This window comes from Chamaea fasciata, unplaced genomic scaffold, assembly GCF_029207755.1.
Source record: "Chamaea fasciata isolate MVZ Bird 193981 ecotype frontalis unplaced genomic scaffold, bChaFas1.0.hap1 SCAF_12, whole genome shotgun sequence".
Lineage (NCBI taxonomy): Eukaryota > Metazoa > Chordata > Aves > Passeriformes > Sylviidae > Chamaea > Chamaea fasciata.
In genome coordinates, this window is record NW_027094097.1 from 3,903,825 (window position 1) to 3,930,913 (window position 27,089).

The 27,089-nt window shown below is 38.7% G+C and overlaps 1 long non-coding RNA gene across 2 annotated transcripts in view; it reads left to right on the forward strand.

The window, feature by feature from the left end:
- Positions 1-1,906: 1,906 nt before the first annotated feature.
- Positions 1,907-27,089, forward strand: part of LOC136295709 (uncharacterized) — a 129,869-nt gene continuing 104,686 nt past the window's right edge. The window contains exons 1-3 of one of the 2 annotated variants that reach the window (XR_010722771.1): positions 1,907-2,236; positions 14,404-14,491; positions 14,983-16,931. This is a non-coding gene — a long non-coding RNA (uncharacterized lncRNA). Of the gene's footprint in view, positions 2,237-14,403; positions 14,492-14,982; positions 16,932-27,089 lie in introns of those variants that run through there. The other variant, XR_010722770.1, reaches the window with a different exon arrangement.

The following is a 27,089-nucleotide window of genomic DNA, read 5'->3' on the forward strand; positions in this document are numbered from 1 at the left end:
TAGGCTGTTTATTTAGGATATAAATATAATCTGGTTATTAGGGGAACTTGGAATGCTTTGAGAAAATTATATTGAGGCCCATTAAAAAGCCCCTCTACTTTGACCAGCTCTAGATATGAAGAAAATATTTAAAAAAATCATATTAAGTTCATAATTTAGACTCATGAGCACTGAGAATGTACTTCTCTAACTTTTCAGTTTGTTTTGAAAGATGACCTAAGTAGAGTTTATTTTTTATCTAATTTGCTTTTTTTGTCTCTAATGAGTCTGAGTTGTAACTCTTTGAATTGTAGCTGGTGTTTCTATTTGATCTGTTAGTTCAAATATGCCATGTCACATCAAGGAACCCTTGATTTATTTTCACATCCCTTGCAGACGGATTTGCCAAGCAAACGATTTTCTTAGATTTATTTAGATTATTTTTGGCGTTTTGTATTTGGTGAGAAAAATGCAATAGATCACATTTTTATTAACATTTCTAAATGCATGCACATTATACTGTATTCATCTACCCCCCAAATCAATATTGGTTGAAGCTTGTTAAGATGACTGACAGGCTGGTTATTACTTCTGCCCTCCAGTGACTGTCCACATGGATATTCCCAGCCATTCACTAACACTGGCTGATTTTGGCTTAAAAATGAACTGGCTTGAGACTGATCCATAGATTTATAGACTGTGCTTCCTTCCCTCAAATTAATGGTGTATAGATTATTTTACTTTCAAAACAATATTTGTTTTATAATTGAGACACATACAGCATGCATAAGAGTTTAGAGCTTTGTTTACTTAAAATATATTCAGAAAAATTATGCCTTTATTAACAGTTCTGGTGAGAAAATATAAACAGCAGAAATGCTTGAAATCTCTCAAGAGAATTTCTTTTCCTAAATCACCATATTAGTGAAACAAAAAAATTATTAAGAAACTTTAAAAGCTCTTTGAAATAATCCATGAAATAGATCAGGAAGTAAATATAATTTCAGTTAATCGTGCTGCTATTTACTGAGTCCCCAGCGGAGAAGTTGTGAAATATGAAAATCAGATTTAGAAAAAAAGTCAACTGGCAAATTGAACGAAACTTTTTTCTCCTGGAAAGGGCAGATCTGACAATAAGGTTATTTACATACACCAGAACAAAATCAATGAAGTAATTTTACTTTCTGTTTTCTCCTCTGCTGCATGCAGGTGTAATAAGTCATCTTGACTGGCTGAGCAAGGAGGGATCCTGCAGGCTGTGGGTCTTTATTTTTGAAGCCGTACATATAGCAGCCCACGAACAGACTCCTTTTCCAGATTCATTTTCTGCAATCCTTTTTATGCCGAGTAGTTCATTAAAAAATATATTAATCATACCTTTCCTGAGATGCCCTTTTGCACAACAGTTTCTGAGTTTCTCTCTATTAGGCTCAGTAGAGTGCAGGGACATTGGCCCCTCCCCTTCTGATCACTGCTAAACTTTGCCAGTGGGGCTGACAGGCACGGTGTCCTAAACTGCCACAGGCTGTGGCTCAGACCTTTCATGTGCACTGCAACTGCGCTGAGAACTAAAGAGAAGGAGGCTCTGCCTTCCACTCAGGTGTCACAGAACTGTCCATCAAATAAGCAAAGGGGAGGGCAAATCTGCAGCAGTTCTATTGTTAATCAGTGAGGTTTGTACGACAATATTGGTGAAAGAATATTCCTAAATGGTAGAAATGAATTTGTGAACAAGCAAGTGCTCTGGAAAAAGAGCCTCTTCGTTGTAGGAGAGAATTTGGGTGACCTTGCCCCTGCTAAGTAACAGCTGTGTTAATTACCCAACACAGCCTCGCCCCTGATGAGTCACAGCTGTATCCAATAAAGATAAGTGTGATAAAAGGGAGTGGGTTAGCTAATGAGGGGAGAATCGCTGCTTTGAGGTTAGTGTGGCTGTGTAGTCAGAGCCTGTTGTTAGAACCTGCAGCCACAGTCTAGCTGGGTAAATGCCTGCAGTTGTGGTTTAGCAGGAAATAAGCAGCAGTCAGAGGCTGCAAGGGAAACCTCCAGCAGGAGCTTGCTGCAGCCAGAGTCAGTGAAGAGTTGGAGTCAGGATGGCTGAGCTGCAAAGAGGAATAAACCAGGACCCTTTTCATGCTGTGATAAACAAGAAGTCTTTATCTTGGCTCATTTCTACCGTCTAGCAAGAGGGCTGGTGCAACACCTCATGAGTGGCTTTCTGTGGGTGTTGCTGAAATACTGTTTTCCACAATACCACGTGAGTTTGTGAAAACCAAATTTTGGTATATTTCTTACTTAGCCAATTGCAAAAACTTGAATATTCACGCAATTGTTAAGTTCTGCAGAGGCTACTTTTAGATATTTTTTTAGATATATCATTAATTTCTTCAACCAGTCTGGGGAGAGACCCATCTAAGAAACAGGCAGTATTCCTTTAAATGCTAACATCTAATGCAAGAGAAGATACTTCTGGTTTTCAAGCACATCCATTTTAAATAGAAAGTAGGCCAAAGAGTGGGTACTGGATCTACTTTTTCTTAATGTTTATAGGAAGCAATTGGAAAGGAATGATATTCTGTGGGGGAGTTAAATAATATGCACTGGGTCAGTGCTCTGGTCTTGCAGGAGGGAGAACTCGTACAACTGCCTGCAGGATGCTGAAGGAGATCATGAGGTTTCCCCATCTCTATTGATCATGTGCCAATTCTCTACAGTCAGCAGCTATTTCAAAGAGATTTAGATGATGTCACAGGAAATAAATAATTTCCCCTTTCCAACTGAAATGCTTTATATGCTGCAGGATACTTTAGTATCATAACAGCACACAGTGTATATTTCATTATGTGCTCCATTTTTATGTGTAACTCTTAAAGAGCAGAGTTTGGTTCTTTTTTTTTCTTTCTCTCAAAATTAATCTAATTTGCCGGAGGTTTTTTTTTGCGGTGGTGGGGAGGGCAGGTTAATCAGTCTTACAAAGTGAAAAGAACTTTGACTACAAAATAAATTCAGCAATGTACTTTACAACACGCTAAAACTTGATCATAAAAATAGTGCAAAGGTAGCCTCATCATTCCCTCCTTAGCTCTTTGAAGTTTAGATCTAAAATACTGCAGACTGCTAAAATTTATAAACTGTGTAAAGTAAAATATCCTGTATTTCTGAATTGCCTGCTGGTGCTGAAAGTTATAGTTTCCCCCTACATGTGGCTGCCAGAGAAGAATCTATCTCATGTGGGTAGCTGGAGAAACAATGCAAAGTTGTGTCTTTACAAATACATGGCACAGAAAGGTTTTTCTTTGTTTGTTGACTTTTAAATTTGGTGAAAAATAAGATGCCTATATAAGATTGGACACTTTCACTAAAAAGAGCAATGTGTCAGAAAGTGGATACTTCCCCCCCCCCCCCCCCTTTATACTCACAGAATCAACACTAAATTGCAATTACAGAAGTTTGCATTTTTGTTTGAAATATTTCCCTTTATGCAAAGGAAATATGTATTTAATAACATTTCTCTGTAGGGATCCCTGGATGTTTCAGTACTGCTCAAGTCCCATTTTGAGAATTGAAATAGTGCTGTGATCCCATGGTTTGAATCTTTCAGAGGGACAAATCCTCACCCACTGTGAATCTGTTCCCCTCCCCTATGCATTGTTTGCTACTGTCACCACTAGTGGTTTCAGAGCTACTTCGTGAATATGAGACTGTTTCCTCAATGTGATTGTAAACCTTAATTTTTAATTTCATGTGTCTTGGGAACCAGTTTCCTTTATCAGAATCAGTTCAAAGAAAGTCCAGTGAAAGAGGAGGGAAGAAGAGCAGATAAATACTAAGGCTAGTCATGTTTTGACTAAAAATATTGGGCTGCCTTGCCTGGGGAAGCCGTCAGGAGCAAGGCTGATACTTTCATAATGACTCTTTTAAGGTAGCAAGAGTCACAGCTTCAGCCTTGTGTCTTGTGAATCAGGTGAAATTGCCAATACTGATTCTTCTCATGTCAGACATTTTATTCTGCAGTCTAAAAGCTCTTTGCTGTCATTATTTAGAAATTGGTGTTACTATTTTCTTATATGTATTAGAATTATTGAGAGGCTGCACAAGCACACAGTGCCTCATCTGCTTGATCTGCCACATCTGTTTTTCTGGAAACTGTTGAAAGTCTGGAATTAAAACATTTCCTGTTCTTAAACCTACTGCTTATTATTTTATATAGTCTCTTTATTTCTGCATGGTTTCTCAACACTCTTGGATATAGTGATCTACAAAGAAAAATAAATACTCAGTTGAGGATGTTATTTATAGTATGCCAAGAAGGGAAAAAAGAAAGAAATGTATGCCTCATCTAAAACTTCAGAAGGGAATCATTCACTGAAGATGATGTGCTGTTTGTTGGAAATGAGGAAACTCAAGGTACACAAAGACATTCTGGTTTTAGGTCCTTTGGTTCTAGGCTATCAATTATGTGGCGCAGGAAGTTTGGTGCTCTGGAGGTTTTCTTAGATGCTGAGAGTAGCTTCAACTAAACTTTTTAGATGCTCAGAACTTCTGGAATTGGATGCTTAGTGTCTCAAATGGAGTAGCAGCATTCTTTATAAATCAGCCTTCTGTGGGAACTGTATTGTCTGTCTAAAGACTGTAAGGAAGATTTATCATGCAGTGTTTTTGGGATGCTTGGATATTGACTCTCTCATTGCACTTAATAAGAGGAGGAGATACCAATTTAAGTATAAAGTTTCTAGCTTAACTGATTATTTCTGCTGGAACAAATTTTCTCTGGCATCAGACTCCATGACTGGGCTGGCTGGGACCTCAACAGCTTCTTCACTGTAGGGTCATATGCTGCCTGTTGGAGACAGTAACTTAAACCCAAAACCAATCTCATAAAATCAATGTGGTATCTCTTTTTGGACTGGATTTTGACTTTGGACTGTCCAGGATAATACTATTATTTTTAGAGTGACCAGAGGATCTGAGTCAGCCAGCAAATGAACCAAGGTGAAATACTCCAGGAGGCAGAGACACTAAGGATATGACCAAAGGAAAAAAGGTCCTCATGGTATAAATACTTTAAAACAGAGCTTTCCATCATTTGTCTCACATGACAGAACACATAACCCAGAACAGAGGTGGAAGCAAGAGAAATTGATGTCTTCTGTGTTTACTTGGCTGCTTTGGAAGTTTTTCACCTACCATTTCCACTGAGCCCACCATATTTCCATCGAGTACAATGGGAGTAGAATTTAAAATTGTACTTTCTGTGACATGTGAATGGTTAACGCATAATCGTTCTTGCTAGCATTAACTTTATTTTTGTAAATGGACTTTAAGATCAACTGTGCTAGAAAATTTCTTATAAAAGTAGAGAAGGCTCTGGATGATGGAACTGTTCTTTTTTTTTTTTCTCAAGAATGAAAACGCACTTCTGGAATACTGATAATCTAGAAATTGTTAGTTCTGATTTCTTCATTTTGAAGCTGTCCTAAAATGTGGCATCCTTGTGACCCTACTCTTGGCATGTGCCTCCTTTATAACATTTGAGTTTGTTGACCAATTTTAAGCAAATTTGGCATGGGTGAAAGTCACAGATGTTGGGTATGTTCATGTTTCATGAAAATGAGAGTTGGATATTGGAGAGATAGAATTATTGTCATATCCTTACCCAAGGAAGACAGCAAAATTAATCTTTGGTTAGGCATCAGAGACTCTGCATAAACTCACCCTTGAGACAGAAATCTCAGCTATGATATTGGACTGTGATAGTTTTGAGGCTCAGAAAATTACCAGGTGAGGCTTGGGGAAGTTTTTTCCCCTCCAGCTGAAAAGAGCATCCATATACTTTGAACTGGAATAACTTCAGACATTAAAAAAAAAAAAAGTCAATTAGAGCTTTGATGAGAGCACTCAGGTCTAATTTAGAACAACCTGGACTGAGCATGAAGTAGCTCTAAAAATAACAGGGCACTTAAGAAACTCAAAAGGGTGCATGGAAAAAATACAGATTTACATAGTTAAAAGACTGAATAAGTAAAGATGGAGATTTGCTGCCACTATTTTTGTTGCCACTTCATCACCCAGAGAAGAAAGAGATGAGGACTTTACGTGTAGTTTGAAGTTTAAGGAATGATTTGTCATCCCTGAGTTACCATAGTATCTGGTTTCCCTGGTTACCAGTGACCATGGAAGGGACACTAGGGAAGCTGAAGGCTGGTTATATATTTATTTTTTGAGAAGGGAAAAGAGAAAGAGGTCAGAGAAAATTTTTGTGTGTGTGAGAACAGAATGTGAGAATAGTGCTGGAGGATAACAGATTTTTGTCTGAAATGGAATTTATAGATTTCTTTTCAGTGCAAGGAGTTAAGTAGTTGAAAGTAAAAGATTGGTGGTGAAAAACAGAAATTCTGATTTAAAAATGAGGAAAAGAAGAGCTCTAAGGCTGTCTTCCTGAGAAGCTGGAGGTCGTGTCAATACAGGTGGTGATACAGGGTGCTATTTGACCAGATTTCCTCTTCTCCATGGTAGCACTGGACAGGTCCTTTCTGTGCTTGGGGCTTTACAAACAGACAACCAATCTCCTTGTGGCGTAGACAGCGTATTTCTTGCTAATCCAGAAGATTGTTTTGATGATTCTTGTGGCTGAGACTGCTGAATGGTTCCCAGAATGGAAATTTAAGGAAATCCTTTGTTTCCTTATGGTCTGTTGCATTATTGTCAAGAGACGAATAAATATGGCAGATTATAGCAAGGAGGGTTCTTAATGAGTGTTTGTTTGCTGGTTTCAACAATAAGAACATTGCTGATTTTCCATGTTGCTTTCAAACTTACCTGTTTCATGTTCAGACAACCTTTTAAAAGATGCCACACTGTTACAGACACCTAATGCAACAAACCCTCCTGGGCAGCTTTGGGTTTGATATTCAGTGGAAAGCAAAGGAAGCCTGTAATTGCTTTCATCCTTTAGACTTGTTGACACTTAATCAGAGCTCAGATTTCCAGGGAGGAATTATTCAGGCTTGGGGAATTTTTGACACCCCTACATTAGTAAAATATTTTTTTAGACATTTTAATATTCTTATTCCACAAGGACCTGTTCATGTCAGAGAATCTTTTACAGAAAATTCCCACTAATGTAAGAGTGGCTCTGCTGCACTAGTTCCAGTGTCTGAGGCAGCTTAAATGGAAGCATAATTCTGTTTTATCCCTGTTTTGTCCATGATACACATATCTTTGATTTCTTCATTTCTAGGACAATTTACAGGTATTTGACTGGACCAGCTTCTCCCTATCCTTAAAACAAAACAATACAAAGGCTTAAATACAAGAATACTAAACTTTATCATGTGTGGACTATTGTTTATGGCTGAAATTGTAAATCTCTGTCTTTAATATGCTCTTTTATTTCTTTGAACACAGGCCAGATGGTAGGGAACAGATGATTTTACTAGTTAGATAATTTTAAGCATGTGATCACAATGTTGCAAGTAAATACATAATTTTCCTATCTCTCATTACTGAGCTTGTTTATGTTCCATTCAAAACTTAGTAAATAAAATGTTCCATTAAAAACTTATTTACTAAGTTTTTCAGAGGTCTTCTTAGTAATTTTATTTTCAAGATCATTTAAAATACCGAATAGCCACTTCATTATATGTTTAAGGCAGAGATTTGTAGGGAAAAAGAAGAAAGACAACACTGTGTGTATGAGTCTTTAAATTTATTGGGGCAAATTTTATCTGGATTTGACCCTTAAACTCAAGGCTTCAGACTATTAGTAACTATTATGTAATGATGATTTAAATATCCTGAGCATTTCAGCAGCCTGCAGAATACCTTAATTCACCAGAGGAGAAGGCTTCTGTAGTATTGTAGTAGTGCTCTGAGCTTATTCATAACTAATAAATTACCAACTACCATTAATTTAGGTTAGTGATTCTGATGACTTTAGTAGATTTATAGTATATGAAGGTAGAAAGGAGATTCACACTTTGATTCTTCAGATTTATTGTGCTCATATTCCCTTTCATTTGCCAGTATAACTCAAAATATTTGTTTCCAAATCTGAGTTCAGATCCCAAAATTCTCTCAGTTTCTTCCAATTTATTGCATTTTTCCTTTGGATTGCATTTTTTGCTGCTGTGTTTTTAAAAGGATATCTCTGTTTTGATCCTGATTTGCATGAGTGCAATGTCAAACGTCCACATGCAAATGGGGTGGTTACATCTGCATACCATCATGCATGCGGTCCCACTTTGCTTTGGCAGGTAGGCAAGAGCTAAAATGCAAATTTAAGTTAGTCTCAGTATTGTCACGATTCTCATTCATGTGACAGAAAAGGAGAATTTTATTAATGGATTGGAGGAGGGTGTTTAAGGGGAGCCTTCCCAGCCTAATAGGCTTGAACCAGCAACATGGGCTGATTAAGTGAAAAAAAAAATCTGTTGGTCCCATGCACTGTCACATTATTCCCATGAAGCTTTTTTTTTTTCTTGTGTGTGCAGGATCCCTTACAGAAACTTCTTTCTCAGTCATCTTTCCGCTTTGACATGAGACAAGTTCTCCAGACAATGCCCCCCTGCGAATTCTTCACTTTGGTGCCCACAGCCAGAGCTCAGTTCAGCACTTTCACCTCAGGGGCTGAAGGGGTCCAAGTGCCACCTTCAAGTGGCAGAAGAGAGCCCCAGGTACCAGGGCCACTCCTTGGGTGAGCACAGGCTGGGTCTGTATGAGAGGGCAAAGCCACTCCTCCCACCTCGTCCCTACAGTGGCACAGACAGTGTTCTCCTTTACTCATTAATGGGAAATGCTGGTGATCCTCCTGTGCCGGAGTCTCATTCTTTCCTGCCAGCTGGTATCCTCTGATAGGGAGGTTTTCAGCAATGAGATTCCCTCCCCCATCCTGACATTTAAGGTAAAATCTCCCTTTCCTCAGGCACAGCTACTTGTGTCTGGGTTTGTTGATAGGCACTGGATAGCTTACAGTTAATACGTGTTCTGACCACCTTTTTAAAAAACATATAGCAACATTTTAACATTGCCAGTCTTCCTGAAACATGACTGTCTTGTAAAATGTTATTCCTTTTATGCTGCTGAAAAATATTTTATTCAAATATGATTTAACAGCTAATATAAGGTTATAATTTCTTTGGTAGAAAGCTCCCCCCTCCTTTTTTTTTTGTTTCTTTTGATGTTCAGATAAAGTGAAAAAAGCCCAAAAAATCCTCCAAACCCCCACCCACAATTGCCTAACTCCAAGACCAGCACAGCATACAACTTTGAGGAAAATCTGCCATGAAATAAAAATAGAACATGCATTGGAAAGGACAGAATTCAGTTAAAAGGTCGCCAGTGTACACATTTTACTACTTGTTCATAAATAGTAATTTAATTTTCTGTTCTGTTTTGCTGACATATTCCAAAAATCTCTATCAGAGGGTGCTTTGTTGACCTTACCCTTACTCGCTAAATTTTACAAGCACAGTGATAGTTGCTTCCCTTGAAAAAGATATTGTTGCCAGTAATCATTGCTAAGTGTAACCTCATCTACCCCATATGTGACAACAGAGCCAGCCTTTAAAAAAATGAAAAAAGGAGAGGGAAGAAAAAAAAAAGACATCGGTGCTCTGAACCTCACAATTTAGCAAAGGGAAACAACTTTTTGAACAACCCTACCCCCCAAAGCCCCACCTGCAGCTTGTTAAATAACTGCCTAGTGAAGACACCACCCCCAAACCACCGCGAGGATCCAGGTGTTGGCCATTTGTGCTAATGTTTTTTAAATGAATCCCATCAAAAGGGTGATTCAGCAGATTAAAACTGAGGTATTTGAAGAAGCTTGGGAGGGAGGAACTTGGTAGTCCTCTCCTGCTAGGGCACATTCGCCCAGAAGGTTGTTAATTGCTGTGCGAAATTTCTCCAGAGATTTAGAAGGTGTTGGTAATTGGTAGAAAGACATTAATTTATTTTCCAAGGTGAGATGTCTTCTGAGGTGAGAAATAAGTTTTATTTAACAGGAGCAAAGATTAAGTAAAAGCTAGAAGGATGGGAGGGAGCGGTTCCTAGGGAAATGTGATGTAATAATATTTTTATTGTTTTCCCTGCAAATAGGCAGCAAAGTTGTACTAATGATTTGCTAGAAATGCTTTAATGTCTCTTGCTGTGCACAGTTATCTTGCGAAGTTTGGGTTTTGTGTCTCAGGAGGCTGCAGAAGGGGTGTGTGCCCATACCATTTCACATCAACAACAACTCCTCTACAGAAAGTTGGTCTTAAGATTTCTTAGAGATGTCTTGAATGCTTGTATTGAGAATTAAGACTCATTGCTGTTCAATGAAAGATATGTTTTGGATGCCTATTTCTGTATTCCTAAGAGATGAACTCTTTCTAAAGTAAAAATATCATTCAATGAAGGGGGCAAGTCAGCACAACCCTGTTGTAGTAGTATCTTCAGAGCTGCTTTGTTTTACGCTGTCTTTCCTGAGGAGATCAATAATGGATGGCTGACATAATTCTTTCACCACTCAGAAATGAGAAAGCCTAAATGCATTTCTTTAGGGCAGGCATGTTTTTCATCCTGAGCTGAAAAGCCTGTAATTGAGTGAGGTTTATAAGTGTGATTGCTATTGGTGTGTGTTCCAATCTGATGTGCCTCTGAAAGGTTCCACTGGCATTTACCTGACTCTTAGGAATGTTGACCTCATCTCCCAAGCTGCCCAGGATGTGAAATGTCTCTGGGAGACACATATACAGAATAAATCTCAGAAGCATTGAGTTTCAGCTTATGATTGTGTTGGTAACTTCCTCAAAGTTTTCTAGTTCTACCTAATTTGCATCTACTGTAACTTTGAAAGGAAAGCAGAGCTGAGAACAGCAATATTGACTTATATTTGTATAAGAAATGCTGCGGTATTGATTTAAATTTGTATCTTCCTGGCAAAGTAATTGGAAAGACTTATCAAGCTTCCTGTTAGTAAGAACATGGGAAAACTGGAGGGCTTCTTTGACTGGACTGTTCTGCTGCTATTCACAGGTCTAAAACATAGGGAGGAATGTGTCCCTCTGAAATGATGCGTCAGTATGGAGACACTTATAGCACAAGACTCTAAAGTACAGCTCCTATTACTTGTCAATACCAGCAGCTTTTATAGAAATTAAAATCATTTATAGAAATGAAAATGTACCTGAAGGAAAGCAGCAGGAAGAAAGGATTACAGGTTCAGCGTGAATCCAGAGTCAGGACTGTAGTCCAGATCCCTCTCTCGTGGAAGCTGTCCTTTAAACCACTCTAATTACCTCCCCTTTCTCCAGGAAGCCCCTGTGGCACAGCTGCTCTGTGCTCTGGGCAGGATTGTGCACCTACCAAACGGACACTCACAGGGCCAGAGCATTTTCCAGACCCAGGCAGACTCTGCTGCTCCTGCCTGAGGGGATTTTATTTCATTTTATCTTTGGAAGGCCTTCTGTAGTATATTTACAGTACATTCTCCAGAATGGCTCAGGTGAATGGAGGCATCACTATGGCTGTAAAGAGAGACTGAAACTGTAGAAGACTTCATTCTATCTGCTGATTTTACCCATCTTTTAAATCAGATTAGCAGTCTGCTTTGCCTTGTGCTGATCCCAGAAGTTTCTTGGAAAAAACCAACAGAATTCTGTAATTTAATGTATTACTGTTTTCATCTGTTGTTTTGGAAGGCTGTGGCTAAGACAGATTGGTTTACAGCACGTGTGAAATGTTGAAATATGGGACACAGATGCACTAGGGTAAAACAGTTCTTTTCACATTAATTACTATTGCTGAGAGAAAGGTAAATTCAACTTTGATTAGCATTTTTGAGGGGCTGGTTGGGTTTCCTGTTGTTTGTGAAAGGAAGGAATGATTTTGGGGGTGTCCTGGGAGTCCTGGCTGATGTCACAGCGCTGGGTTCTGTGGCTGAGAGGGGGACTGCCAGGTGCAGAATGATGTTGAGGGTCCTGTGGGTCCCAGCTGTCCCTGCCCAGGTGCTGCTGTGGGGTCTCTGTGGAGCAGCTGGGGCTGCTCCATATGGGACAGGGCTGGTTCCAGATGGTTCTGGAGCCACCCCAGCGCAGGGCACAGCTGAGCCCCTCGGCAACACCAGTGGTGCCTCTGTGGGAATGTTTAGAAGAGCAGAAAATGCTGGACAAATGCAGGAGGGAGGAGGAGAGGCAGGGAAAGAGCAGAAGGAACACCACTAAGGTGCACGCCATCATTGTGTTCTTCTGTGATTGAAGGTGATGTGTTGCTGTTAGTAGTACATATAGAACTTTATCTCCAGAAATAAAATAACCCCCTAAATGCTGTAAATCAGCACCACTTGTGAAATCCACAGTATGCCTGTCTTCCTTGCTGTGTGAACTCAGTTCTATTGGAAGCAGCATTCCCATGTTTGTTTTGATACACAGTGGAAATAAAGTACTAGTTCTCTTACCCACAAATATGCTATGTGTTTGTGAATTGAGTTTCAAACTCTTTTATCAACACTGATTGCTGCCTGGGGAAATGATTCCAATATATCAAAGCCTGAGAGAAAAGAAAGCCAAGGGTAGCTGGATATTTCAAAGCAGAATAAAAAATGTGCATTAGAATTCATGACAAGTAAAAGCAATTTGTAGTACAGAGGTAGGCATTGTATTAAATAAATGCATTTAAAATATTGCATGTCAATGAAGTAGATGTCTGAGTTTAGGAAGGAAGAACAAGTGCTATGCATCAGTGCTTAATCAGGTATTTGTAAGTAGTAAGAGACTTAATTTAAAAATAGGATTACCTGTAATTCACTCTGAATGCTTAAAATTTTTTTCTTTATCAGAATGAGTCACATTTACTCCTAATGAGCAATATTTAATTCTTAAAGTAGGTTTCTTCATTTGCTTGATCTATAACACAAAGTAGTATTCAGTCCTAGAAACTGTGGGAAAATATTCCTAGGAGCAAGATATTTAGAGACTGAAAAAAGGGTATCATTCACTTTCTTCATTATGGCATGACAAGGACAGCCTCCTAGAAGGGGTGAAAAGTACTTTGAGTGCCAAATTGAATGACACTCACCATTTAATTTTTTTCCTCAAGCACTTATTTTCAGCTCATGAGTACATCTATTGTGTGTTTTCCTGTTTTCCAATGGAGATGTGGCAATGTCATGAAAAAGGCATTTTTGAACAACCTTAGTTCTCAGTGTCAATTAGATAATTTTGGAAGCGTGAGTTTGTCTTATATAATGGTGAAACAGCTAAAAATGAGGCAAATACAGAAAAGTCATCCTTTATAAAAATAACTTAAGTTAGTATATTTCTTGCCCAGTTTTAGGATGTGATTAGACTACATTCCTGTTTTGTTTTATACATTTTGGATGTTTAGAAGAACAGGAGCTGAACCTGGTTCTTCTAACATGTTGCATAGTAAGTGTTCACTTGCAAGGAAAATGCTTTATCTTTGAATGTTTTTTGGATGCTTTTTATTTAAAACACATTAATTACTTGCTGATCTTAAGAGACAGCAACAGTTTCCACCATAATGTCGCTGCTATTTGGGATATGTTCACAATTTTTATTAGATTCCAGTGTTGAACTTTGTTTAACTGGGAGCCCTGGGATTTACTTGGCGACATACAGAATGTGTGTACATACCTGTGTGTGAGATTTGAACAGGCAGCCACTTTCTCTTTTCAAACACAGGACATTCGTATCAGCAATGTGAAGCATTGCATTCAGTCCTCGTTTCCAGGGTTCAAACCTCTGTATGCAATTGAGAGAATTTTGGTATCGCTCCCTAACTGGCATTTTCATTTTGGAAAACTCTCTTCAGATTGCTCAAAAAGCACACCTGTCAAAAAATACACATTTTGGTGGCAAAAAGGATTTGAAGCAGAAACTTTTGTGGTTTGTATGATTCTCCAGATTTAAAGCCCAGCAGCACAACATGAAACATGCCAGCATTAGAATAGTTTGCAACTGATTTCAATCAGACTACAATGCATGCTTTAAAAAAAATAAGTTAAATTCCCTCTTAACAATTCTGAAAGCTTTTATTTTAGTGGTGTGAAAGTACAGATGTGTTAACTGCCTTGAAAATAAGAGCGAGGTATGGCAGACTCACGTCCTATTTCAGTCAATATGGTAATGATCCTGTGGACCTCAGACTCATTGTTTAACACATAAAAATACAAATAAAATCATTAAGCATTGACATTTTTTTTTTTAAAAAATGTGTCCTGGGGAAGCTGTCCTGCTGCTTTAATGCCTGAGTTGTAAAGCTGACAACTTTCAGTATCTTGTTCCAATCAGATCTGATCTTCAGACGCTCTTATAAACATAGTTCATCTGTTACCTGCACTTTTATCATTTTGTCTGGTCTCAATTTACTGCCTGTTTGTATGACGCATGGTACTCACTTGTGAATATTCTTTTTTTTCAGACGAACAGCAAGTTGACAAGTTTGTGGTGAAAGTTACAACACTTTAAAGGACGTATAATCTGCTGTGCTTTTCAAAATCCCCAAATAGGTAAGATAAAATCAAATTTGATTCTAGATGCAGTTTTGCCATTCAGGTACCATTATAATTCGACAGGCATGATGTGACACAATGAAATCTGAATGACATAACCTACTGTGACATATCTGACAGGCCAATGTAGAAATTTAATAAACATTTCCAATAAGTTTCCTGTACTTGGCCTGTCGTGTCCCAAGCTATGCCTTAGTGTTCTATCAATCTTTAGGTCAGGTATTTGTTCTTAAACATCAAAAATGTAGCAGTTTGCTTCTTCATGAGAAGCTCCTTCGGTGTTTCCATGTACCTTTCCTGGATATCCTGGATCTGAATAATGTTGAACCTGTATAATTATTCCAATGTAGGCATCTGTAAATCATTGTACATGGTCAGTAGAGAAGCTGCTGAATATATGGACTCACTTAACCTACTTACATATAATTTGCCTAACACTGATATACTGTGTTGTGGCTAGCTGTGACCTAGTTGGCTTCTTTCTGAAGTTCTTAGGTGCTGGAAAAAAAGAAGAAAAGACACAGCTCCAGGGTTTCTTTCCTATAATTTATCGTGACAGCGGCTTACTCAAAGAATTAAAAGCGAGGTATCTCCTCATCTACTCCTTTGGATTTACATTCCTGCTGCCATGAGAGGATTCTTTTCTAATTCAATGAAAACCAGTTGATGCAGCTAAACTCCCAAACCTCCTGAAGTGGCATTTAATACATAAAATTAACAGAACATAAAACACCTTTGAAAAGAATTCTTCACGCTAACCCTTCAGCCAGTTATCAGTTATGCCTTGGCCCCTTTTCTAACTGCTTAAAATTAATGATTTGGAGTCCAGAGTTTTTATGCTTCTGGAATCATCTAAGTCTTGTGATTTCAGTGGGAATTGGCAGGCTCACAAATGTAGCTCATAATTAGAATGTATTTATCATATCTGCATTACCTTATTATATAGAAAACCATATTAATATTGCATATCACAATGTGTTTGTAAATATTATTTCTAAGAACTTTATCTAAACAATTCAAGTTCTTTTAAACAACAAGCAATGTGATTTACGGCACTTGTGAAATAATTGCTTTTGCAGCCTGGGACAAAACTGCTATGTGGTCTATTCCAAAGTAGCCCATGTAAGTGTTTGCTAAAATTGGACTGGGCTATGGAAACCAGAAAGAAATTTTCATGTGTTACTTTTCCTTTTGAAATATAAACCAAAGAATCAGTATAAATTAATTTAATATGCTTATATCATCTTCTGCCACAAAAACTTGTATACGTAAACCACTGTCAAAAATGTCACAGCAATTTGACATGAGCACACCGGGTTCTGCAAAAATAAGAAACTCATCTCCATGTGATTCCAACTTTGAAGGTGACTTATGCTTTCAAAACAAGTGTCCTCAGAGTCACTCTGCATTCATATTTCATTTGAAATTCTTGCCCTTTATTATGGCATAACTTCATTGATGAAGGGCATTCAAATAACTAAAGTTCTGAAATGTGCCGGTTAAAGACAGGAATAAACTGTCTCCTGTACAGTAAGAACACTGCAACTGTTCAGCCTCACAAGCCTGACGTATCTGGAATATCAAAACCTCCATGCTCGTCCCTGCACAGAGCAGGGACAGCAGAGGTGAGCACTGTCACCTTTATTGCAAGTAGCCAGATGGTCCTGTTATTTCAGTCTCCTGAATAGGTAATAGGTAGCTCAGGAAAGAAGTTATTGTCAGCTGAGGTGTAATAGGTTCTGGACACAGAATATCACTGTTTATATCTGTTCTTATTGTTTTAGTTGCTATCTAAAATAATTTTCTTGGGGACACTAGATTATAGAAGCTAAGAGTAAATAAAAATATTGGTGTTGAATCATGGGAATACTAATAGTCTGTGTTGTTCAGGAAATAAGTCTCAGGTACAAATGTTGTGATCTGGTATTATATTTAATGTAGCTATTTGTCATTTCTGAGGTATTTTACTTAACAAGCAAGCTATGCATTAAATTTCAGTAAATTTGACATTTGAATTTATAGGGAAGAAGTAAAGACAGAATGCAGGTAATAATAGGCTCTGAAAGAGATTTGGGGATCTATGTTACTGAAGAATACAAATCTTTGTAAGTTATATAGAACGGTTGCATTCAGCAAGTCCAAAAATGTTTTATTTTGAAATCTGTGGCTGCATTCATGTTTCCAATCTCTAGCTGTGTTTTTGTCTATTTTATACCTTCCTGTTCTCTGTTGTACTTGTGTTTTTATGGCTTAGCCCCATGAGGATATCCAGAAGTAGTGCTGTGGCAGACCTTGCTGAAACCTCTACCAGCTCACTGATGCTCACTTGTTTTAATTTCTTCTCTCTTCTTTCTTCATCTCACCTTTCAAACCTTTGTTCAACAAAGAGTCCAGAGATGCCTTGTTAGCTACTCTCTATTAGATGTGCTGACTACCGTCAAAATGAAAAAGTGGTTTTCACCAAAAAGGAGTTATGGAAGTTAAATTAGGTTTTAACTGGTCAAGAATGGGCCAGATTCATAGAATGGATTGTCTAAAAAGGGACCTTAGAGATCATTTAGTTCCACCCCTGCCATGGACATTCATTCTGAAAGTAGCTTCTCTAGAGCTGCCCACCTCTTGAACTGCTTAGTTTCCAACTCCTCCTTTACTCGTAGAAACAGGCAGTTTCACAGTGCAGTTTGAATGAATAGAAACCTCTTGAGAACACAGTGAAGGTGCACTAATCCTACAGCAAAATGTTTAATTTTATGCATAGAGTAATGCAATACTTCAGAGGCTAATGGTGTTTAGGAGCTACTCTGTCTGAAAGGAGACACAGAAGAGAGATGCTCACTGACTGGAATGATGGGATAATTGCACAGTGCAGAAGGATTTGCTGTAGTTCAGAAGAAAATCCACTATTATTGCCACTGGCAAGAGACTTGAGATACTTGAGAGAGAAATGTATAGCTTCACACCATTCCAAGAATAGATTTTTGCTCATACAGCTGAATTGCACTTTGGGTATGTTCCCTCTCCTTTTTTCACCCCAGGAGGAAAATACGTGTAATATTCCATGTATTGCATGCATTCCCTTTTCTGAGGAAAGTATTTATTTTCCCTCTCTTCTGTGGAAAATTCAGTGAATTGGCAATAGAATGAATCCTTGGTAATAACGAGTTGCTTACATGTTTTTTTCCCAGATGTGCTGAGGGTTTGTCAGTGCTCTCTTCTGATTATACTTAATATGCGTAAGTCCTGGAGAAAAAGGTATTCCGTTAAAGGTGCTTTACACCTCTAGAAAAATCATCTTGCCTTGGAAATACAAACTTTGGTTACTCAGCAGAGTTTTTGCATTTGTTGCAAGCCTCATCTTCAAGTGTTTGCATTCACACTGTGCTTGCTACAATGCCCTGGTATAGCTGTGAAAGGAGCTACCTCTTTTCCCTCATCCAGCCTCTATATAAACAAGATCTAAGTTACAAATGTGATAATTAACTATACATTACAATTCATTAAATATTCTTAATTCTGGAGGGGGAACAAATGAAATTCATCATTAGCAATTGAGTTTTAGAGTGAGCGTGTATGGGTGCATGGGAATATGTATGCTAGAAGAAATTTATGCAGATTAAATCCATTAGCAATTTTTTGCACACCTCATTAGGCAAAATATTAAATCCTACTTAGCTCTTCTACTGCTCTCATTAGACAGTTTAAACTATACTGTTCCATACCATGGAAAGAATAAACCAGTCCCTGGTGTGGTGTCCCATAAGTGAATTCCCGATTCACAGCTGTCATACCAGCTCCTTGGGCTCATCACATTGTCTCAGTGTGCCATGGCACTGCTCAGTCTGCTGAGAGAGCCTGGAAAACCTAGAGGGGCTTCTAGAAAACAAGTGGTTTTTACTTCTAACAGCTGTCCAGGCTCTCTGCCACCCTAAGTGGCTTAAAACATGTGTGCAGCTCCGTGCTGCGTGTTGAAAATACTTCCCAGGGATGTTTGTTGAAAAAGTTGCTCTGTACCTCCCCTTGCCAGAAAATACAGAATTATAAAAAAAAAATCTGAAGTTTTCTTTCTGAGGATGTCACTCTTGTTAGACTTTTTAATGGAATAATTTATTGGGTTGATATTGGGTTATCTGGTGTGGCTACGACTGTGTCGGAGGCTGTGGGTTAACCATAGCTTTCAGTCAGTTTAAGTCAATGCCACTGCTTTGGAAAGTGGTCCCTGGCCTGCAGCTCATTCCTGTCCTCCATGTGCTTATGCTGGCACAGAAATGGACAAGAAAGGGGGACAAATTGGCTTAAAATTTTCCTGACAAAATAGGGCTGAATTAATTTTGATACAGCTAGGTTTGCTGGGCCGGTTCACCATCTAACCTTGCAAATACTCCATCACAAAAGAAGGAAAGAAAGTACAGGCTGAGACTGGAGAGAGGGAGGATACAAAAGTGCTTCTTTTAACTGTACTTGTCTTATAGCAGTTAAATTTTCCATCATACTGTGGCAATAATATAATCAGTAGTTCAAAGGAAGCTGTATAATGTAAAGTTGAACAAAAGTAGGTGGAAAACTTTAAAGAGAACTTGATAGCAAGAATTTGTCATTATTTTTGCAGGGAAAGGGGAAGAAATAGTGTTTCCTCTTGTTAATTCATTTACACACAGCAAGAGGTATGAAAGAAAGTACAAGCTAATATTATAACAGTCTTTTCAGAGTGAAAGTCTAAAAAGTACGGCAAGACTTTCTTTAATCCTTTCTTTTCCTGAGAAGAGAACTTATTTGACTACTCTTTCTGATTTTGAGTCTGAAAAGTCCTAAATATCTTTCATTCCATGCCCAAACCATTTTGTGCAACGCAAGCTTGCACAGTTTGAAAGCATAGGGCTCTCTTAACTGGAAGACAGCAGAGTTAGAGGAAAAATTCTCAGCTGAGTACTCAAGGTTGAGGTCCAATTAACTTTTCTTTCTTATTTAGTAGTGAAAATGCAGTAGAGTCAGAAAACAGTAACAAAGGCGCTTCGTCTCCCTGTACAGTATTAGAGCAGCATTTAACTTTCAAACTAGGTTAACAGTATTTTTAGCTTCTGTCCTCTCCTTACTTCTTGCAGATGCAGGAGCAGGTAGAATTTCCATTTTTACCTCACACTGGAAGCAGCAGTGTATAAGAGAACAGCTGAATTCTTGCAGCGCCACATGTAGTGTTCTTTGCTGCCTTTGATCGTTTGTCATTTTGATCATTACAGTCTGAACAAAGTAGTTAATTGATCCTTTCTCATCGCCTCCTCCATGGCCTGCCTGCTATCAGCTTTGGTCATTTCCTTTGTATTCCGAAATGTACAGGAAATAGTCCTGCAGGTCTTTGCACAAGTGGGTGTTCCTGTCATTCTGCTGTGAAAGGAGCGTTCCTGGCACCTTGCTCACTTGGTCAGGAATACTTTGGAGACTCACCAGGGCGTAGCTTGTACCTCATTATGTTTTCTATAGCCAGTTGGTGCACCTCACACGCTGAGAGGAAGGGCCAGAAGAAGGCATTGGCAGACAGGAAGATTTTGAACAAAGGCTCCTGAAGCCTGTGTCCTCTGTTCAGTCCCACAAAAGCAGATCCCATGTGGGATGTGTGAAAGTGGCCAAGCGGAGGTTCGTGCTCTTGTTGGCTTTGTGTAGACTTATGAGGGCTATGGTTCCCGGGTATCCTAGTGAAACTGGGACAGTCTGGACAAAGTGGAAGCAATTCCAGTAATTTCTGTATGAGTACAGCTTGTACTGTCCCCACCCCGCATGAGGGAAAGGGGCTTCTGGCTGCTTCTGACAGTGTGGGTCACTGGCACATAGGCTGGAAAAGATAAGGGCTCTCTGAAGAGATCTTAAGAATGGAGTTTAACCTTCTAAACAGAAAATCTAATTTTCTTGGTTTTTATCCGTATCATCTGGCAATCCAAACAGGGTCGGAATCTCGCTCAGCTCCCTAATGCTCTCTAGTTTCTCTGGCCTTGCCAAAGGTAGGGAATTCTGTCAGGTGATGGCCTGTGAGCAAGTGCTCATGACACAGAGCAGGCCCTCAATGGCATTTGAATCTGGGGATGGAAAAGGAGAGTGGAGGAAGAAGTAATCTCGCTTTGTGTCAGGATTACCTTTTCTCCCACACCATAACCCATTCCAAATCCCTTTGTTAAATCATGAATACCTTGTATGCTAAGCCAATAATTTCTCCTATTATACTTTACATGCAGTTCTTCAAATTCAAAGGTCACCAGCCAGACATGTAGAATGACTTCATGAATGACTTCAGCTCGTTAATCATGCCTCAGTGTTGCAGTGCCTCTCCTCTGTTCATTAGAATAACGTTTCTTTGCACTTTATGGCAAACCATCATTATAATATAGAACAAGGACAACAGAGTGGGAAAGACTTTTTTTAATGAGACTTCATAGCTGCTCATGGTGGGACTCTTCATCCTGTTTGCTCTTGAAAGAGCTGTCTGACAAAGGTTCAGGATTTTACCTGATGAAGAGAGCCAGAAAGAGTTTCACAGGAAAAACTGTCAATGAGCTTACAGAAAACTGCATAAACTTGTCTGCCCTGTCAGCTGAGCTGTCAGTCTTCAAACAAACGCAGAGAGAAAATCTTTAATTGTACTCACCACACACAAGACATTTTCTGCTGTATCATTGTCATTTGCAGTTGTTCTTAACTCACAGAGAAAAAGCGGCAGCTCAGGGTCCCCAGGATCTTGAGTGGTCTCTGGACTTAATAAGGAGAAACTCTGTACTTTCATAATTACCAATCACTGAGAAAAATAAACTGTTAATCAGAACTTCTAACACTCAGTTGCATCATCAATGCTCTTGCTGTTATTTTAATATTATTCTAGTCCTTACCTTGAATATACCAAAGAAATGGAACCACTACAGTAGTCCTGGACTCAGACAGCTAATTTAAATCTCTCTTAATAAATATTTTAAGGGATGTTAATAATATTTTAGAATCTTTCTTCTTTAGCTGGAATAATGAAATTGCAAAAATGGCTTATAAAGTTTTGTGGCTGTTCATTTTTAATTAAAATGTTCTTCCCTGTTTTCCCTCAGGAGTGGAGCGACCTTAAGCACTAGAAAAGGATAGCAAGGTTCCTCAGAAAAAGTACCAGTCTGACTATTGCCCACATTCATTTCCTGTCTGAGGCCAGTGCAGGTGCTCCCAACAGAAAATAAATACTTACAAATCCAGGGTCTAATCTTGTCCTCATGACAAATTTTCAACTTCCTTTGGAGGCAAATGCAGTTTTAATTCATATGGGAGGCAGCATCAGAACAGTTCTGCAATATGCAGATAGAGGAGTAACAATGATGAGATATACTTATTTTATTGCCAGCCTCAAGAGATAAAATTGAACTTTACAATCAATGGATTTGTGAGGTGTTTGAAAATGATCGTTGCTCTTTCCCCCGCCATCTGTTTGTTCTTTATTGCCCATCACCTTTGTTTCTGATATACTATAGATGTTATTTTCCAATATGCCTTTCATCTCCTATATATTGATTAATTTCTGTGTGTAATTTCCCAATACTTTTTTCTTCATCCCTGAGTCTGTTTCACACCTGTTAACTCAGTGCGTGCCCCAGTTACTAGATCCTGGAGCAGCTTTCACCCTAGGCTTCAACAGCTTTCTCCCCAGCTTTGCTGCTATTTTGTTCCTGCAACATGCTTGAAGTTCTGTGTGTCCATCTTTCTCTTCCTCACTGGACGAGGTCTCTTTCACATGGGTACTTCCTGGGCCTAAGGCAAAAAACCTGTTTTTTTCAAGCCTGGAGTGAGCAAAAAGCTCTGCTCTTTGTTCCCCCAAATGTTTCTGTCATCACTGGGTGAACCAACAGAGGTATTGAAATAAAACAAGCTGTTTAAAGTAAAAAATATGGTTACTAAAGTGTTCGTGAGCTCCTTTCTTCAGCTGCTCTCTTCTCCAAATCATCAGTCTCCTTTTTGCTGCATCTCATAGACTATTTTCCATCTTTCTCTCTGATAGGCCAAGAAAAGGCTCTTTTTATTTTTTCTTGTAATCTCCAGTCCTCTTTCCCTTGTGTTGCTCTGATCTGCTTTGTCAAGTGATCAAAGTCCCTGTACAGGTGAGCTGTTGCTTAGTTACCACCTGCTTGGAATTCACTCTTGAAAAATTGCTTTGTCTTGAGAAGTAGCCATATCTTTGTTCCTTGGTGCTCCATTTAAATGGATGATCAAAGTTTATCAGCCTGCTCTATTAGCTCTGTGTTCTCTGCAAAACTTTTTCTTGTCACTTCTATGGATTTTAGGTCAATCTGGAGAAAAAAGAGAAGGAAGAGAAGGCAAGAATGCTCTGCAGTTTAGAGGGAGTGTTTGCCAGAAGGCAATCTTGCAGGGAAACAAAGTACATAGTCTCCAGCACCAAGCAGTCTGAACACAGCCAAATAAATCCAAAAGGCAGTGAAGATATTTTAGTGTTGGGTGGCTGCTGACTGTCTGAGGGGAGAAGTGAAAAGCGGTGACTGCCACTGCATGGGAATTTCTTTTGGGAAGAGTAGGAGCCTGGGGGAGGTGACTGAGATGAGCCTGGAGAAGGATTTAGCAAGTGCTGCATATTTCTCTCTCAAACTAGCAAGAAGCAAATTGTCACTGTCTTATTGCTCAGGTCCAGAGCTGTATTTTCACTATTTAGGAAATATAAATACAGATTTGTGTGACTGATAAATTATTCTGGTATCTTAATATAGAATATACGCTTTTCTTGCACTTCTTTTGTAGAATAGAGCTATATTTTGTGAGCTAGAGCAATTTTCCTGAGTGGCACTTAATATTAACTTCAACTAGCACGCTTCATAATGCCAAGTAAGTTCTTTGAATACTTTTTTGTGTTCAGTAAGGCTGTTTTTATGTTAGTTACATCTATATCAAGTTCCTACGATCACAGCACTTGCTGTATTAACTTATTCCTAGAAACATACACCAGTAAAGTTGTAGAGAAGTTAAGGTTGAAAGGGACCTTTGGAGATTCAACCACCCCTGCTCAAAGCAGGTATTTAGGGATGTGTCCAATGGAGTTTTGAATAGATCCAATAAGAAAGAATCCACAAACAATCTGGACAATTAATTTCAATTTTTGTTTATATTCATAGCTAAAAACAAGTTCTTTTTAAGTGGAATTTTCAGTTGTGTCTCTTGCCTCTGTTTGAGCCTGTGTACTGGCTCCATCTCCTTTTCTTTCCATCAGTAACTTATGCACGCTGCTAAAATTTGAATATATGCAAATGTATGCAAATCAAGGGGATGATTCTGAGGACCAGGAAAATGTGCTGTGGGTAGAGTATTATCCAGTTTCTACATGAAAGAAGTTGCAGGGTAATGAAAGCAGAAGAAGCCGAGAAGAAAAGAAACCGGTTACAACTGAGAATTGACCAATCTTGGTACACTTGATTCTGGTGCAGCTGAATGAGATTCTTTCTTTGCTGTCTAGATAATTTTTTTTGGGAAGAGGAGATTGTAGAGGTTGCACTGCAGTGTTAGCATCATAGCTTCTGTTGTTCAATATCCAGTGCTGTTCACTTTTTAAAATGATGTTTTCATATTGCTAACAATGAGGTAGTATTAAGTATTTGTGTTGCTAATTGTTTTGCACAGGTACAATGTCAGCATAAAATCAGCTACCGGAGAGATCAAGGCTGGAAAGTATCAAACATTGGGAATGTAGTTTTTATATTTCTGACAATTTGTCAAAAATTACTAGGGTCTGTGTTGTATAAGGGCATTACAGATTCCTGAAGAACAAACAGTTTTGAAGAAGTATTAAAAGAGATTTAAGTTAAAAGCAAGATTATTGATTTGATATGCAAGATGGCTTGGATACAGGGTGGAAAGCAGGTGAGAAAAATGAATACAAATGAGAGCAATTTATGAAACCTAAGCATTTAGAAATTGAAATAAAGGGCCTGATCCTGTGTCAAGGACCAAATGGTGGTGGTACTACCGATTTGAAAAGCACACAGAATCAGGTTCTATCCTGTTTAGAACAGCAGGGAAAGGTCTATTTTCCCTCCATAGTGCTGCTTTTCTTTCTGTCTCTCAGGGGCTCTTAGAACAAGTGTCAAGGCAAACTTTCACATTGAGTGTTTCTATATTAAATTTAGTTTTTATGAAGCAGCTAGACTGTTATGATATGTTCCATATCTCATAATATGGGATAGTTTTTGTTAATTACTAGGCTGTGAATAAGCAACCCAAATACTTTCATTTTCAACTTATGACAATAGTAGAAAGATGCTGTTTGACTGCTGTTATTTTTGTTGCTAATAGCTGAGAGCCTTGCAGTGTTTAAAAATATCAAACCTTGAACAGCTTTTCTCTGAAGTAGCTCTAAGGCATGTAATTGGTTTGCCAGCTGATGTTTGCTTGATTCAAGAACAACAACAAAACTACCAACCCCGAAGTTAATTACATATTTAGTAAACATTTTTATAATCTGTTGTTATCATCATATTTTGTGTGATATGTCAATGTATACGCTAAAAGTGTGAATTTAGCCAAGGAAAACCTTTCCGACTTCTGGCAGAAAGTGTAACCCCTCTTTTTCTGAATCTGCAGTGGGCCAAAGGGACAGGGCCATAACATTTTATGTAAGCAGAGTTCTGACTGCCTGGTCCTGGAGGCAGGTATGCCATACCTGGGGCCAAAAATCCAGCTTTTGTGAAGTATGTGTGTGACCGGGGAGCTTCCTGGGGGGGATTTCCCATTGTTCAGGAGAGGTTGCTCTTGCACTGGCATCCTGGCCACTGTATAGTCCCATTTTGTGCTCCGTTCTGCCAGTTCCAGCTGGCTGCACGTCTACTAGAGCTACGTAATTTTCCAATTTTCCCTGGTCACAGGGTTTTGTAACTGGAGACAAGTCAAAGTAGTGAAGTGCTCAAACAGCAAGAGAATGGTATTTTTTATTTTCTATGGGTGTGCCAGCTTTTCCTATCTGTAAGTTAAAGGCTATTTATCATTCTCTTCCCCTCAGCTTTCTCCCTGACTCGAAAGTATATATGGGCAAGGCCTGTGTGTATTTAAATGTATATAACCTCACACTGTCAGCCTCTCAGAGAAGAAGAAGTTAAACAGAACAAAATCTCTGATGATCAACTGTCACTATCTTTAGTGATTCACTTCTGATGGCAAAGGGTGAAGCAGTTTAGTTTCCTGTGTTTTGCTTCCACTTTCTACAAGGTAATTACCTCCCCAGTAAAGGCAGCTGAGCTCCAAGACTGAATTTCTTTGTTTCCTACCAGGTTCTGAAAGACCTGGTCTTCAAAAATTATCGTTGGGCACCAGGTTCCAGGACTTAGAGATGCACTGGTTTACAGAAACGAATAGTTCTTGTGCTCAAATACTGGGTGACAGTACAAAATTATTCATAGGAAGCTACTGTGTTTTCATATGAGAGCTATAGGAACTCATGAGGGAAGTCTTCCAACATCCAGCTTGTCCATACACAAGGTAAAAGCATGAAAAAATGTGGTGGATTGTATTCAATCAGTAATTACTAGGAGATTTTTTTCACTACAAATTTTCCGGGTCATTGAATGTTTTGTCCACTTCAGATAAAGGACTGATGTTCACAATACTGTCTTCAGTATGTTTTCGGAAAAACTGGTTTTATTAGTTGTTTTAATATTGTTAATAATTTCCAGCAAAAGAATTAAGAATACATCTCAGCCAATGTAGAATAAGAGTAGTTTGGTTGACAGTTAATTCCTATATCAGGCTATGTACCTGTGATATTTTGAAAACATAAAACCTAACAGCAGCTTCAAAGCAAAACTTATATTTGTTTGGACTTTGTTTTAGTCTACGTTGTATAAGAAGTATTTCACAAAACGTGACAGTCCAATATGCCAAGTTACAGGAAAAGAGATAGTGCTGCAGATAATGCATCTTTTTATATACAAGGGACCCATAGTTCTGAGTGTGGGATTCCGCATAGAAGTCTTGTGTTTATGTGAACCCCAGGGATGCATGCACACATCAGATGGGCGGTTTCCATCTTCCCAGAAATAGTGCATAGACTCATGACTGGTGTCCTACAAACCCAGGACTGAATATTGTACATTAAACTATACTTATAACAGTGATTTGCAGAGACAGAGTCATAAATGCAGATCCTGAGTTTCTGAGCTAAGTTTTTTTTTTTTTTTTTTGTTAAAAGTTCTACACAAACCAGGGATGAGAACTGCTCTTGAAGGAATTATTGACTTTATGCTGAATCTATGGTTGTTCTGCTCTCGGCACAAGTTAGAGGAGTCTCAGTCAAGCTGAGAATTGATAAAGCAGAGCAAAATGTTTTTCTGCCTTACCAGTGTTCTCCCCTCCTTGGCTGCCTCTGCAGTTCGTGGGGGTGTGAGCTCATCCATTTGTACACCAATGGAAAGATTCCCTGGCCCCAGGGAGTGGAAGAAATCCATAAGAGTTCTGTTTTGCCTCTTCACACTGCTCAAGGGCAGAATTTCAAACACAAAAGAATGCTGCTTACTTTTATTAGGACTAGTAAATAAATGTCTGTATTGTAAATTTTGTTTTATCCATAGAAGTGTTGAAATTTTGACGT